The sequence below is a fragment of the Pectinophora gossypiella genome, chromosome 19 (genome assembly GCF_024362695.1).
Source record: "Pectinophora gossypiella chromosome 19, ilPecGoss1.1, whole genome shotgun sequence".
Lineage (NCBI taxonomy): Eukaryota > Metazoa > Arthropoda > Insecta > Lepidoptera > Gelechiidae > Pectinophora > Pectinophora gossypiella.
Window position 1 is genome coordinate 3,953,806 of NC_065422.1, and position 13,852 is coordinate 3,967,657.

The window sequence follows — 13,852 nt, forward strand, 5'->3', positions numbered from 1 at the left end:
GTCTTTTGGGCACTTTCCCTCGGTGTGATGCTTTGGAGGAGATTTTCTTTTTATAGATATCTGTATGTAGTTTTGTGTTTAACAAATGTTCTAAATAGATTAAACAGAAAATGTAACACAAACTGGATTTAAAAAAAAAGAAATGAGAACATGAAATAGTAGGACTAGGGCCCTGTGCTGGGAGGTTTTCTGGCCACGTCTCTCCCTCAGCGTTACAGATTCCGATGTGGTAGTAGTTTTACAGCTAGTTACATACTTATGTAATTTAATTTTTGACGTTCATAAAGCGCTAACTTTGTAAGCCAATTTTGAAAAATAAATATTTATCTGTTTTTTTTTTTAATTTTGAAAAGAATAAAACGTTTATTGTCACCTAATCACCCTTGTCCTTGTCTGAATTAAGTAAATGCATGCCACAACTCATCAAATACGCTGATTGTATTTAACTATAACGAAGGCAACTACGAACTAATATACATATTCAACAAACAATTACGTAGATACCATGATGAACAACACATAATATGTGGAAAATATTATATCATGACTTTGTATATTATACAAAATATATAATTATATTATACAAAGTCATGATATATTTTCCTCAATGCTAACCATACAATGGTCTATTATCATGATAAGATACTTAATCTTTACTCGGCTAATAAATACGTAATGAAGTTATGGTTTTTTTTTTTACATGACTTATTGTATTTGCCGCAGATGGTAATAACTACTTGGCCGGATAAATTGGGAACGCTGACGGCTTTCACCCGGTACAAAATACAACCCGGTACGGTACAAAAGACAACAGGCCCAGTTGGGTACGGAAGATGTAATCGACTCCAGTGGGTTTCAGTAGTACGGGGATTTATCAAAATTTAAGAACACTCAACAGTAGCGGCACCAGTCGGGCTAAGATGCGCAACTTCTTAAAATTATAATCGATCAATAAGTTTGTTTTTCCCCCTAACATTAAAATTTGTGCCACGTGATGTTTTTTTGTTCGTATTTTAACAGAACGACATAACTTATTTGGGTTCACATATAAGCACCAATCGACAAATCGACATAATTATATCGTCAGAATCGATAAAATGACGTGGTCAGAATCGATAAAGTGACGAGGTGGATTACCAACCTCATCAACCCTCAGTCAGGGTTATTATTGAGCCGCCAAAGGCCCCTGACGTGGCTCATGTAACGACTACACTTACATCTAACTAGTAACTGGGACCAATGGTTCAACGTGCTTTCGGACACTTAGGCGATCAGTCTGTAATGTCCTAACCAAACCCGGGCTCATAAAGTGATTTTTGTGATTTGTCTCCACCGGGATTCGAACCCGAGACGTGCGGATCGTGACCCCGACGTTCAACCACTGTTCCACGGAGGCCGTTATTGTCTATCATAACCAATAAAATCATGATACTGCTAGTACAAGTCGCATCAACGTAAACATGAATTTGATAGCTATATTAAACACCCACACATTAGTTTCACATGTGTGTTATGAATGCGTCTATCCTGACAATCGGGAGGCTTTTGCAAGAGGTTGCCAGCAGTGAACGACGCCTTATAAGGGAGACTGCCACCGCAGCGTCTAAAAACTAGAACGTGAGCTGCTTTAGGCTCGCCGTAGATGTGGCGGGCGAACTGTAGAATTACAGGGTAGTTTCCAACTAGTCAAATCTACTTTTTACTAAACGTCAAAACACGAAATTCCTAAGGAATTTGTATGGAAAAGCAACATGTGACGTCATAGAAAAACGTGGTAAAATCTCGCACTTATTATTTACGCATTTTTCTTTATTAAAATTCAGGATTTTTGTCACCTTTAGATCTGTCTTTATTAGGTAATCAGAATTTCATATTTTATCTTTGACCTAAGTTACTAGGTATCTAATTTTACATATTTTTATATTTTTTAATAATTTCAATCAAATAAAAACATACTTTACTGCATACAAACAAAACATACCAAAAAAAAAAAAAAACAACAGTACAAATGGTTTGTCCACAGTGCTGCATTTACTTATCAACTTATATCTGAATTAATTTGTAAATCATAAACAGGTAATATACGTCCCACTGCTGGGCATAAGCCTAAAGTTGCCTGGAAGAAATTGCTTTTAAGGCCTATTCTTTATATTTTATTCGTGTTTGTAGTTTTTTTATTTTACTCGTTTTTGTGCAATAAAGAGTATTGTATCAGATTCAATTTTTAAATGATTAATCGATTTAAAATTTAACAGACTTCATGATCCGTTTCGACCGCGTTCCCGCCCGCAACTCTCCAACGCGCCTAAATCGATCGATTGTGCTCCATAGGAACAATAACAGTTACTTGCATCAGAAAGGATGTAATCGATTTTATTGACAGTGTTTATTGCTAGCAGTATAAACAGACAACTTTCATTCCACCTGTTTTATTAGACGACTCTCTTTGCGAACACTGCTTCCTATTATTAAAGCTTCCGTCATAAGCATCTCGAGAATGGCTTTAGAGAAACTTATAACAAGTATACTAGTAGATTACGTATACGGCCGAGGCAATTAGGCGGTTTAGATTTAAAGTGATGGAATTATGGGAAGAGATGGTTTAGAAGCTATAGTTTACTGATATATAAGCCTTACTGACTTTTATTACCAGAGGTCATATCACTCGCAATGTAAGCTCTTAAATACATTGTAATATACAGGCTGTTAGTGACATCGTAACGAATACTAATGGGGATGTTTCAGGCCATGATTCCGAGTGGGATTTTCCGTCGCAAAAGTATGGAACTGTAAATATTTAACACTAAAATTAACATGATTTTTTTGAAAGGATGTCAGGGTCAAAATTTAAGACAACAGGCCTTAGGGTACCCACTTGGGCGCGAACCTCGGGCGTCGGACAGGATTACCAGGCTCCATCAAGGTACTTCTTAGTACAGCAGAGTGCAAAATAAAGTGCTTAATGATTTACAGAGGTTAATTAAAGATAACCGACTTAAACCGTCCACTATTTAACGAACTTACAATTTAAAGAATCATAAAAATTGCATAATCATTTTTTAAACAACTTCTTTAAGTACTTACATAGGAATTTTTAACCGTAAAAACTATATTTTAAACCACCTGTAACGTTTCTAGCCTATCTACTAAAATGGCTAGTTGTTGCCAGCCTTAAAAAATGATATAAGCGATTGGGTCATTATGTTCCTCATATTATTTTACAAATTGAACTTTTTATCATTGTCAGTAATGAGATATTGAGGAAATTAAGTATACCTTGTTCATTATTGTCTATCGCTTGTTAAGTATTGATCATCGGACGAGACTAATTTATGTTTATGCCAAATAATCTGTCTATATAATAATCTTTTTAATAATATATGTCTTTTCGGTGGATAAGATTATGACATGTATAACTTAAAATAAATTTAGGTGGTGTCTACAGGAATTAGCACCATTGGCCCCGATTCCTGCAGACACCTCCTAATTTTATTTTAAGTTACACCCGTCATTTTCTTATCCACCGAAAAGGAAAGAGACAGATGATTGCCAACTGTTAATTTTAGAAGAAATGAATAACCCGGGCTAATAAAATAGGCATCTCGCTGGTATGCAACTTAATTCTGTCGGGTTATTGGCCAATAAAAATTTGGGAGGGTTTTTAAAAAACCTGCTTAAAATTGACGTGTGTTTTATAAACTTCATGTCGGTCGATTACCCGTCCCTTTCGGTTTCGGCGGATAATAAAATGACATTTATAACTTAAAATAAAATTAGGTGGTGTCTACAGGAGTACGATTATCATTCTAAATTAAATTAACAGCATTTTAACGACACTGGTCACAAGTCTTTGTTATTGTGTTTGCTTGCAAGAAACTTAATGTTTACATTCATGGAGGTACAACCTAGGTAGGAAAATAGAAAATAATAGCGAGAGAGTAATATAATGACATAACTGACGGAGCGGAGTGGCAAAAAGTTAATGAGGTGCGCGGCGCGGGCGCAACGATTCACGCCACAGTTCGCGTTATTCTTGGGATAACACAACATAAGCTCACGACTGTTTCCCAATTGGGGTAGTCAGAGGTGCCTTCATCGCAAGATGAACTGTACCCACACCCGCCGAGCTTTCTGTTAGACCAACATGGTATGTGCTGAGCCGTATCGTCGTCTAATGGTCGAGGCAGTTGTGTTAGTAAAAACGGCACTTAAGATAAATTCGGTGCCGGGGTTCGAATAGGCGCTCCCTAATGAAAAGCCATAGTGTACCACAGGACCATACATACATAAACAGCATACATACATCATACTTTCACTAATGTTTAATTCATTATATTAGTATAAAGTCTTCTAGTGTTAGTATTATACTCAGCGAACCTGTATAATAACACATACATAAAAAAACAGTATTTTCAATATTTGTTTACTGTTAATTAATTCGTGAGACTGTAAACACAATTTCCATCTAAGTACTATTAAATAGCTTAGTGATTAGAACGTTAGGATACTATCTGAAAATATGGGTTCGATTCCCGATGGAGACATTGTCGAAATCACTTTGTGAGACTGTCCTTTATTTGGTAAGGATATTGCAGGCTTGAATTACCAGGTTTTAAGAAAGATGCTTCCATGCTTCGGAGGGCACTTTAAGCCGTTGGTCCCGGCTATTAGGCGTAAATTCAAATTCAAATTATTTATTTCAGATGAATATCCATAATTATAAGTACATTAGATTAGAATCCATTATTAAAATTAAATTAAATTATATTAAAAATCAAATAAAAATAAAATAAAATTAATATTATTAAAAAAAATGAAATAAAATACATGAAATAAAACACCTCCGCCAACCGCAGTGGAGCAGCGTGGTGGTGTATGTTTTTACCCCCTCCGGTTGATTGAGGGGGAGGCCTGTGTCCATCAGTAGGTACGTATTATAGGCTATTTATCTAACTATATTAATAATAACAGGAGGCTAATGAGTACTGGTGTAGCCTGCGGCTGATTAAGTATAATTATATAGTGTCAACTATGTCGATTGTGTTGATAAAGATGTCATTTTAAACTATCCTGTTCGCACCACATAGGTTTTCTTCTTCTTATCGTGTGAGGCGGAATACCAACCTAATCAACCCTGATGTCAGGGCTATTACTGAGCCGCCAAAGGCCCCTGACATGGCTCATGTAACGACTGCACACTTACATCAGTAAGTGGTAACCGGAACCAACGGCTTAACGTGCCTTCCGAAGCACGGATCATTTTATATTGTATTGTATTTCACCTGTCTATCTTCTAAATAACGGATATTATAAAACGAGGTATCTTATAATGGCCAGTTTAAGAAAGAAAGAAAGAAACGTTAGAAGTTTCAAATATTAATAATTTGTTTAATCCTTCACTATATTTAATTCACTCCATACATCATCATCAGCCGTATGACGCCCACTGCTGGGCATAAGCCTCCCCCAAGGATCTCCATACATACATACATAAATTCACACCCCTAATTCCTATAGGGTAGACAAAGCCACAAGTAATCAAAGACAACTTGCAGCCCTTATGACAAGGGATCAGCCTATCGCCAATAACACTAGTCCATCATGTTAGAGGACACAATCCCTCTGTCGGATTTTACGACATGAGCGGGGAGACAAGCAGCTGAACGTTTTCTATATTTTTATTCACTCCCAGGACAGCATAGAAGCATTATTATTCACTACATGAAACAACAAACCCGTTATTACCAGTGAGCGCGAGGAAATGTTCCCACTTTGGGAATATCCCCACTTTAGAGAATATTCATACACATACATACATACATAAACTCACGCCTATTTCCCACCGGGGTAAGCAGAGACTATAGAATTCCATTTGCTTCGATCCTGACACACTTCTCTTGCTTCCTCCACATTCATCAATCGCTTCATACACGCACGCCGGTTCAGAGTAGATCGTATTGAACCTTTTCTAAGGACATCTCCAATTTGATCATCGTAAGTCCTTCTCGGTCTTCCTCTGCCAGCCCTACCATCAACTTTCGCTTTATATACCGCTTTTGCAATTCTATTATCCTTCATCCGCTCAACGTGTCCAAACCAACCTAACATTCCCTTCTCAATCCTAGTCACTATATCGTCTTTTACACCACATCTCTGTCTTATCACACTGTTTCTCACTCTATCACTCAACTTCACACCGCAGATGCTACGTAAAGACCTCATTTCTACGGCGTTGATCCTACTTTCATGCTTCTTCTACCATTCCAACCTTCACTACCGTACTTCAGCGTAGGGACAAGCACTGCATTGTGAACAGCCATCCTCGCATCTTGCGAGATACATTGGCTACTAACAACAATATAATATTCCCAGCAGTAAAAAGGCGCGAAACTTACTTAAAACGAACTCTATAACCTATCTAACCGATTCTATTACCTAACTTTTACGCAAATAAGGTCATAGTACAAGAAAGAACGATTTGAAAATAAAAAGCAGCCAGTGTCCTTACAGTTTTTTTTATTTAATAACGGGAAAATTCCCGCGAACATCATGTCACTGGTTATTACCACACAAAAACTGTCGCTTAAAACCGCTAACTTAAAAAGTCGCTTCCCCTAGTTAATCCGAAGAAAAAAACATAATAACATACATTAAAAGGGTGAAACAAGAAAAAGAAACAAGTGTAAGGGATCTTGTAAAAGGAATAAAAGGCTTATAAGAAGCGGTCAGACTGCCGGTGTACAAACAAAAGTTGAACAAGTGGAAATTATTAAGGAATAATAGTCGCTTTAGCTCGAAAAACGAAACGGCCCAAAACAGCACTTCGTATAATTATTTAGATTATTCAACGAAGAAAGCAACCATTTGGTTTACATTCCCGCCAAAAAATCTTGAGTTTTACTAATCATTAAATAAGTAATTTTACAGCCTGTGTCTACAATTTACCGTCAAACAACACTCCGACACATTACACCTGCAAACTTAAAATAAATATCAAAGCCGCTATCTCAGATTAAAACAGATCCAGTTGCAAGGATGAATCGTAATATTAAAAATTAAAATACAAAAACAATATACAAACTCCTTTGGAAATTAAAATAAAAGAACTCGTGCAACAAGTGCATTGCGTGCTGTCTTGCGTTCCATTTTGCACGGAAGGTGCATCTTTTTATTTTTTAATTTATTTTCCCTTCGCCTCTTTTTATCCCTTTTAATCTGTTTCTTTCGTTCGATAATCAAGCGGGTAAATTGAAACCTTTGCGATAACATTCCGATTACGTGCTCATTTTGAAAGCGTTCTATTTTTAAAAGCATTTGTTTGTTTTATCTTTTTATTTTTAATGTTTCTGCCAGTATTTTTTTTTATAATATTATACGAAATGCGATTTTTGATAAAAATAAATAAAAAACACTACGACTTTGACTACAAGCATAGAACAATTTGCTGTAGTTACAAAGTAACTGCACGTTTAAAAATTAAACCTTAAGTAAATTGATGGTTTATTTTAAACAATTTACTTTAATTTTTGTTTCAGGTTCTGCCAAAGATAACTGTTTTAAATAATACCAGATGATTATTTTTAAAGTTGATTTTCGTTTTTTTGTTTTAATAGTCTCGAAGATTTTCAAGTTTGAGGAATTATGTTTTGTACTTTCGTTTTAAAAACATTTTTTTAAGGTATTTTTACCTTCCGGTTCCATTTACTTCGATTCTGACACTTCTCTATATTACCTAAAAAGGTAGGTAGGTAGGTATGAGGAACTTTCCAGGCTACGTTCACCAAAAACAATATAGATGGCGCTGTACAGAATTTTCTTCGATTAACCTTCTAATTTCATGGATAACAGACATATGCATCTCTGCTTACCCCGTAGGAAATAGGCGTTAGTTTATGTATGTTTTAAAGTACACTTTTATATATTTATACATAATGCCAATGATTTAGATCTGTAAAATAGTTTATCTGTAAACGTCTTTTTTTAATACTGATAAAAAAAACGCCCTGTTCCAAATAAAAATCATTTCAAACTATTGCATAACATAAATAAAAGTAAAAAAAAAATACATATAAGTGATATTGCAAAATTTATAATTGTAAACTTGTGAAAAAAGGAACTCATCTTTTTTTAGACAGCCGTCGGCTGCGCGTGAGAAAGACATCAACGCGCGAAAGCGACGAACAAACATAGCAAACTTTTAGAAATGTGTTTTTATATATAATGTAATAAGGATAAAATACAATATTAAATAATATATAATATAATATAAAAATAAAATAAATATACGAGTACTTATAAGGTTAAATAAAATATACACAATAACTTTGAAAACTATTATGAATATATTTATATACTTATATTATGACGTATTATGTTATATATTTATTTTTTTTGAGAAGTGGGAGTATATATTTTACTTCTTTATCTATTCCTTCGGGGTTACAGGTGCCTCTATTTTATTTTCGGATAATCGGGTGATCAGCCTGCCAAGAACAAGGCAGGGAACACAAAATTATTTTTGTAATTCTCCTCCAGGATTCGAACCCTGGACTTCCGGATCGTGTACTCAACGCTGTCAACCACTGGATGCCGTATTCGTATTTGTGTTTATATGTTTATGTTGTTATGTATTGTCGATAATTTGCTTCGGATGGCATTCTCTATTTGACTGGACTAACAGATTCAAATCGGCCACATATTTCTAAAATAATCACTCTTTTGTTTTCTCTCTCCAGCCGATTGGTATCTGGGATTGTGTTTCTCGGTTGCCATGGTTACCGCACGCATGAATGCCTGACGACAGGTTGTAACAAAAACCCTTCCAACTATACAATTATAATTATAGCCTTCCTTGTCCGCGACGAGTGTTAACAAATCGATGAAAGTATAAACATAAGCTCACAACTATATCCCAACGGGGTAGTCAGAAGTATATCCATCATAAGTTGAACTAAGTACCTATCTATGCCTCACAGAGCTTTCTGTTCGACCAAGGTGATAGGTGGTGAACCGTATCGCCGTCTGTAATGGTCGAGCCAACTGTGTTAGTGAAAACTGCACTTGAGATAAATAAATAACCCATTGGTGCAAGTCCGGTATCGGGCCGATAAACCACAGTACCACAGAGACTAAATTGAAATATAATTTAGAATAAAGTTTTTTTTTGGATGATAAGAGGCTTAGAAGAAAGTACATTTGACCAAATTGTGGATGTCTTTAGAAAAGGTACGATCTATCTATCAATAGGCTGCTTGACAACCTAGTCTAATGAGATACATTTTACGAAACGTCAAAACGAAAGTTTTCTTCGGAGTTTGTACGGAAATACTGTCCTGTGACGTCATCAATAAAAGCGGTCAAAAGTCGTACTCATTGTTATCTAATTCATGAATCAAATTCTAAACTCAAGTTGATTCGTGAGACCCCTAACAGCCCGTTTATAAAACACTGGGTCCAGACTCATGTGTGCTGTTCAGGGACCAAGGGTAGGTCATATAATGAATTAATTTTCATTCAATCCTTACTTAAATTAATTTACTAACCTAGTTTGTAAGTCGCTGTACTATCAATATATGGATTAATGTCCGAAATAAAGATATTTTATTTTATTGAAACTAAGTCGCAAAGTAAAGTTATATAGATTTTTGATCGTTTCGTTTTTTTCGTGCTTCTATGCTGTTCTGGGAGCAAATAAAAAACATAGAATACGTTCAGCTGCTTGTCTTCCCGGGCATGTCGTAAAAACCGACAGAGGGATTGCGTCCTCTAACATGATGGACTAATGTTATGGGCGATAGGCTGATCCCTTATCACCATAAGGTTCATCATATCCATCTTAGGACTTCGTATCAACAGTGGCTACAAGTTGTCTTTGATTACTTGTGGCTCTGCCCACCCCATTTGGGATTACGAGCGTGAGTTTATGTATGTATGTATGTATGATCGTTTTAGCCTGGCTTCTATTTCTAGATTATATTAGCATTTTATAATTTATCTATGACCCAATCAAATGCCCTATTATCTATTAATTAGTGTTCCTGTTTGATTCAAGACATTTGTAGGAGAAACTTATTCTATGGTGGGCAAAGGAGGCCTTATCATTAAGATCGATATTATGATATAGATCATAATGGGATATTTTAATGTTAAGAAAGTTGATCAGCGGTGTTTGAAGATTCATCTTATTATACTACAATGTGTGTAATAGTCTTTATAAAGTGCGAATCAGAAATAATTCCGCTATGGAAGCGCCAAAATGCCAGATGGCCACGCCTTGCGCCGGCGCATGATTGCACCTGTCAAAACGTTGCAAATTACACACCACTACCATGCTTTAAGATGCGTGTCTTCACGCTCAAACTCTATTGGGGATGATAGGGGGGATAGAAAGCTTAGTCCTCAATAATGCAGGTACATATTGCATTTAGAAAATTACGATTTGTTCAAATCTTACTTGTCATAACTGATTTATTATTAAAAAAGATCATTATAAGCCGTTTTTAATTTTTATTTATGTAAAGGTCACATTCTGACCTGATAGTAAATGACGATAAAGCCGAAGTTGGGACATGCTTACCTAGAAAATGCCTATTCACTCTTGCCTTGACATGGCCAAAGTTGTATTTATTCGGGTAACAGATTCGCGGGCTGAGAATTCTAGAACTTTCCCGTTTGTATTATATAATGGGAAGCGAAACGCTTTGTAAGAGCTAGCAGAACTATTTACTTAAGTTCTGGTAAGTAAATAAGGAAATTGCTATCAAAACCCAATTACAAGTATACTTTTATTATAAAAAACCAACCGAATACAGGTTAGGTCACATATCTCTGAAAATGCATTTCTTGGGAATACACAATGAACGTGTTAATTTTGGTGAAATAATAATACTCAGGATTAATGAGGTCGGTCATTGGCTTCGCAACCCACATGAGAGAACACAATAATAGTTATTTAATTTATTTCTTCTTGCATCAGATGAAATGGTGTGACGAATTTTTTTGTTAGACGCTGATAGAAAAAGCAAAACCTTACGCAGCCACTGTTGATACGAGGTCCTAAAATGGCATCGGCCTATCACCCATAACAATCGTTGACCATAAGAAAGGACACAATCCCGATTTTGATACTTTGTTTAATTTAGCATTTTAATATTCTTAACGTAACATAACAAATACCTACTTTATTATTTTTGTATTTCCTATGTGCGCACACACACGAAAAACAAAAACACAAAATCAAAGGGAAATAAAAAGAGTATAATAAGCAACATTATTGCTAAGTAATCTCTTACAGGTAATACGGTTTCCTCACAATGTTTTATGATCCAAACAAATTCGACAATCATTAGTTTAGGCCTGTGCTGGCGCAAGCGTTCTACTAACTGGCCTACCACGGCTCAACGTCTGAATCTACTAAATACCAATCATAGCGTCGTGAGGTTGGTAATTCACTTCACAACCCACACGATAGAAGAAGATAGCGTCCTTTCTGTCTACTCCGTAAGAATGCATATTACATTGTATTTTACAATAAATACAAACACAATAATAATAAATATGAATGAATAAAAGGGAATGTCCTTACATGCAATCTTCTGGGGGTGTTTCAAATGTCAGCAGTTAATTATATCTTGTTGATGATTTCCTCTGGTGTTCTAGGGTTATTTTTAACCCGTTGTTTTAACTGTGCACATAATTTACACGACTTGTTACTTTATAACTACATGTTAAAGTTACAACAACATAACTTAGCGTTACGCGTGTAAGGGGTAAGGCAGAGATGTATAGTGTTCACACCCAGAGCGATCCTATTAGCTTAACGTGCCCTCTGAAGCACGGAGGAGCTCGAGATGAAAACATTTTTTTGTGTGGTCACCCATCCTATGACCGGCCTTTGCGAAAGTTGCTTAACTTCAACAATCGCAGACCGAGCGCATTAACCGCTGCGCCACCGAGCTCCTTCAGGATTACAAATAACATAACATAAATGGCCTATGTAGGTACGTCGCACATCAACCGAGAAGGTATTTGAGCATACTACAACCACAAAAGTAGGATGGTGTTAGTCTTATATATACATAAATAACAGGTTTGCTTTGGATCTGCCTACCCCTCGTGGGAATCAAACCAAATGAAATACAATTTATTGCAGAGAGCTTAATTTTAACAATCAGACTAAGGCATAAGTGCGTGAGTTACCTACCTACTTAACCTACCTACCTAACCTGCAGTAAAAGTTGGGGTGTAATCTTTACCGAATTTTGTTATCTAAGAAGATTTAAGAAGATATTTAAGTATCTAAGCCTAGATTCTGTTTGACCACCCGGCGGAAAGCTAAGTGCATAGTGATCAGAAAATTATTAGATCTCATTTCTGTCTACTTACCCTGTAATACATATACCGTGAAGCTCAAAGCTCAGTCATTAAAGCATTTGTTTGAAATACGAAACCGTATTGTAATTGGCAAACTTCAGTAGGTTATGAACTGTTATCTTAATTAGATAAAAGATCTAATTTGTGTAGGTACTGTTTTGATACTTAGAGGCAATAAATTACTATTTGTTACCCTTAAGTATCAACTCTTTTGAATAAGTTACACACTAGCCTATATAACTTATAGAAGAGTCACATCAAAGCAATTATCTGAAAAACAATATTGCAATTATTTACAAATGTCAAAATAGAAATATTGCTTTTCAGGTGAATTGCTTGTATATTGATTCTTTTACCCCCGTCAACATTGATAAGGTGTATTTAGACTTTAGTTAGTTCACGATACATTTCTTTATTAGTTTTAGGTGGGTATATCATTAATAAACAAAGATTCATTACTTGCCTTATAGTCCAGCGGTAAAATGCATCGACTCCACACACTAGAAGATTGAGTACATGTTATAAACAACTCACAAGTCACTGTTTATATATCAATATAGTATATACACACTCTTATCACTCATCTACATAAACAAAAAAAAAAAAAAAGAAATGTGGAAAATAACGAGTACTGTCACTTTGAAGCTCCTGTTTTAATATGTCACTTTGCACTTTACAAGTTTGTTTATAACGGTTACAAGTTTTGTAAGTGTCGCACTAAACGTTTCTAAGTTTCACTTGTAAAGGTCCGAAGGTCCGAAAAGTGAAGATGACACATTTTCGCGGATCAACATTTCACAAACATCGTGATTAACGTAGGCGCGATATCGCGCTAGTGTGGGTAACAACCTGACCATAAGCTTGCGTCTACGCAACTGAAATCACCTTGCAAGGCCCACTATATCCGTCTTCTTCTAAACTTGTAGCCATCCTGCTCTAGCGGGCATTGTGCTCAAAGACTGGCTTGACAATAAATTACGTATAGGAATCTAATCAGTTTAATAGTGTGTGATTTTTTTTAATTCCTGACCACTTTAATGGCACAGTACAATGATCGGTGGTTGAATAAAAAACATCAATTATGGTGAAAACGGCGGGCGAGATTATACAGTAGATGGCCGGCCATAGGATGTGGGCAGTTGGAGCTTTTCTAGTAGCAATTTAGCGTTAGTTTATTTTTAATTGGCGCATTCTTACCGTGGCGCTACATAAACTGCATCAAGTGAATAGGTACCTACCCGGTTTGATCATTGACGGCGCTTTCATGCACACGAAATGTATTTTTTTACTACAGAAAGCCTCCACCTTAACTGCAGTCCGCGGTGAGCACATATCACAAAAATCACTCCCTATTTTGGTTAGGGCATTACAGGTTGATCACCCGACTGTCTAAAAGTAAGGTGAGTGCTTCAGAAGGCACATTACACGGTTGATCCCGGTTACTACTTACTAATTTTCTTCTTCTTATATCGTATGGGTT

The 13,852-nt window shown here is 36.0% G+C and overlaps 1 protein-coding gene across 1 annotated transcript in view; it reads right to left on the minus strand.

Moving 5' to 3' along the window:
- Window positions 1–13,233, minus strand: part of LOC126375491 (transcription factor SOX-5) — a 414,266-nt gene extending 401,033 nt beyond the window's left edge. The window contains exon 1 of the mRNA XM_050022446.1: window positions 12,836–13,233. The gene's annotated coding sequence lies outside the window, so the exon portion shown is untranslated. The remainder of the gene's footprint in view (window positions 1–12,835) is intronic.
- Between the last annotated feature and the right edge of the window lie 619 nt (window positions 13,234–13,852).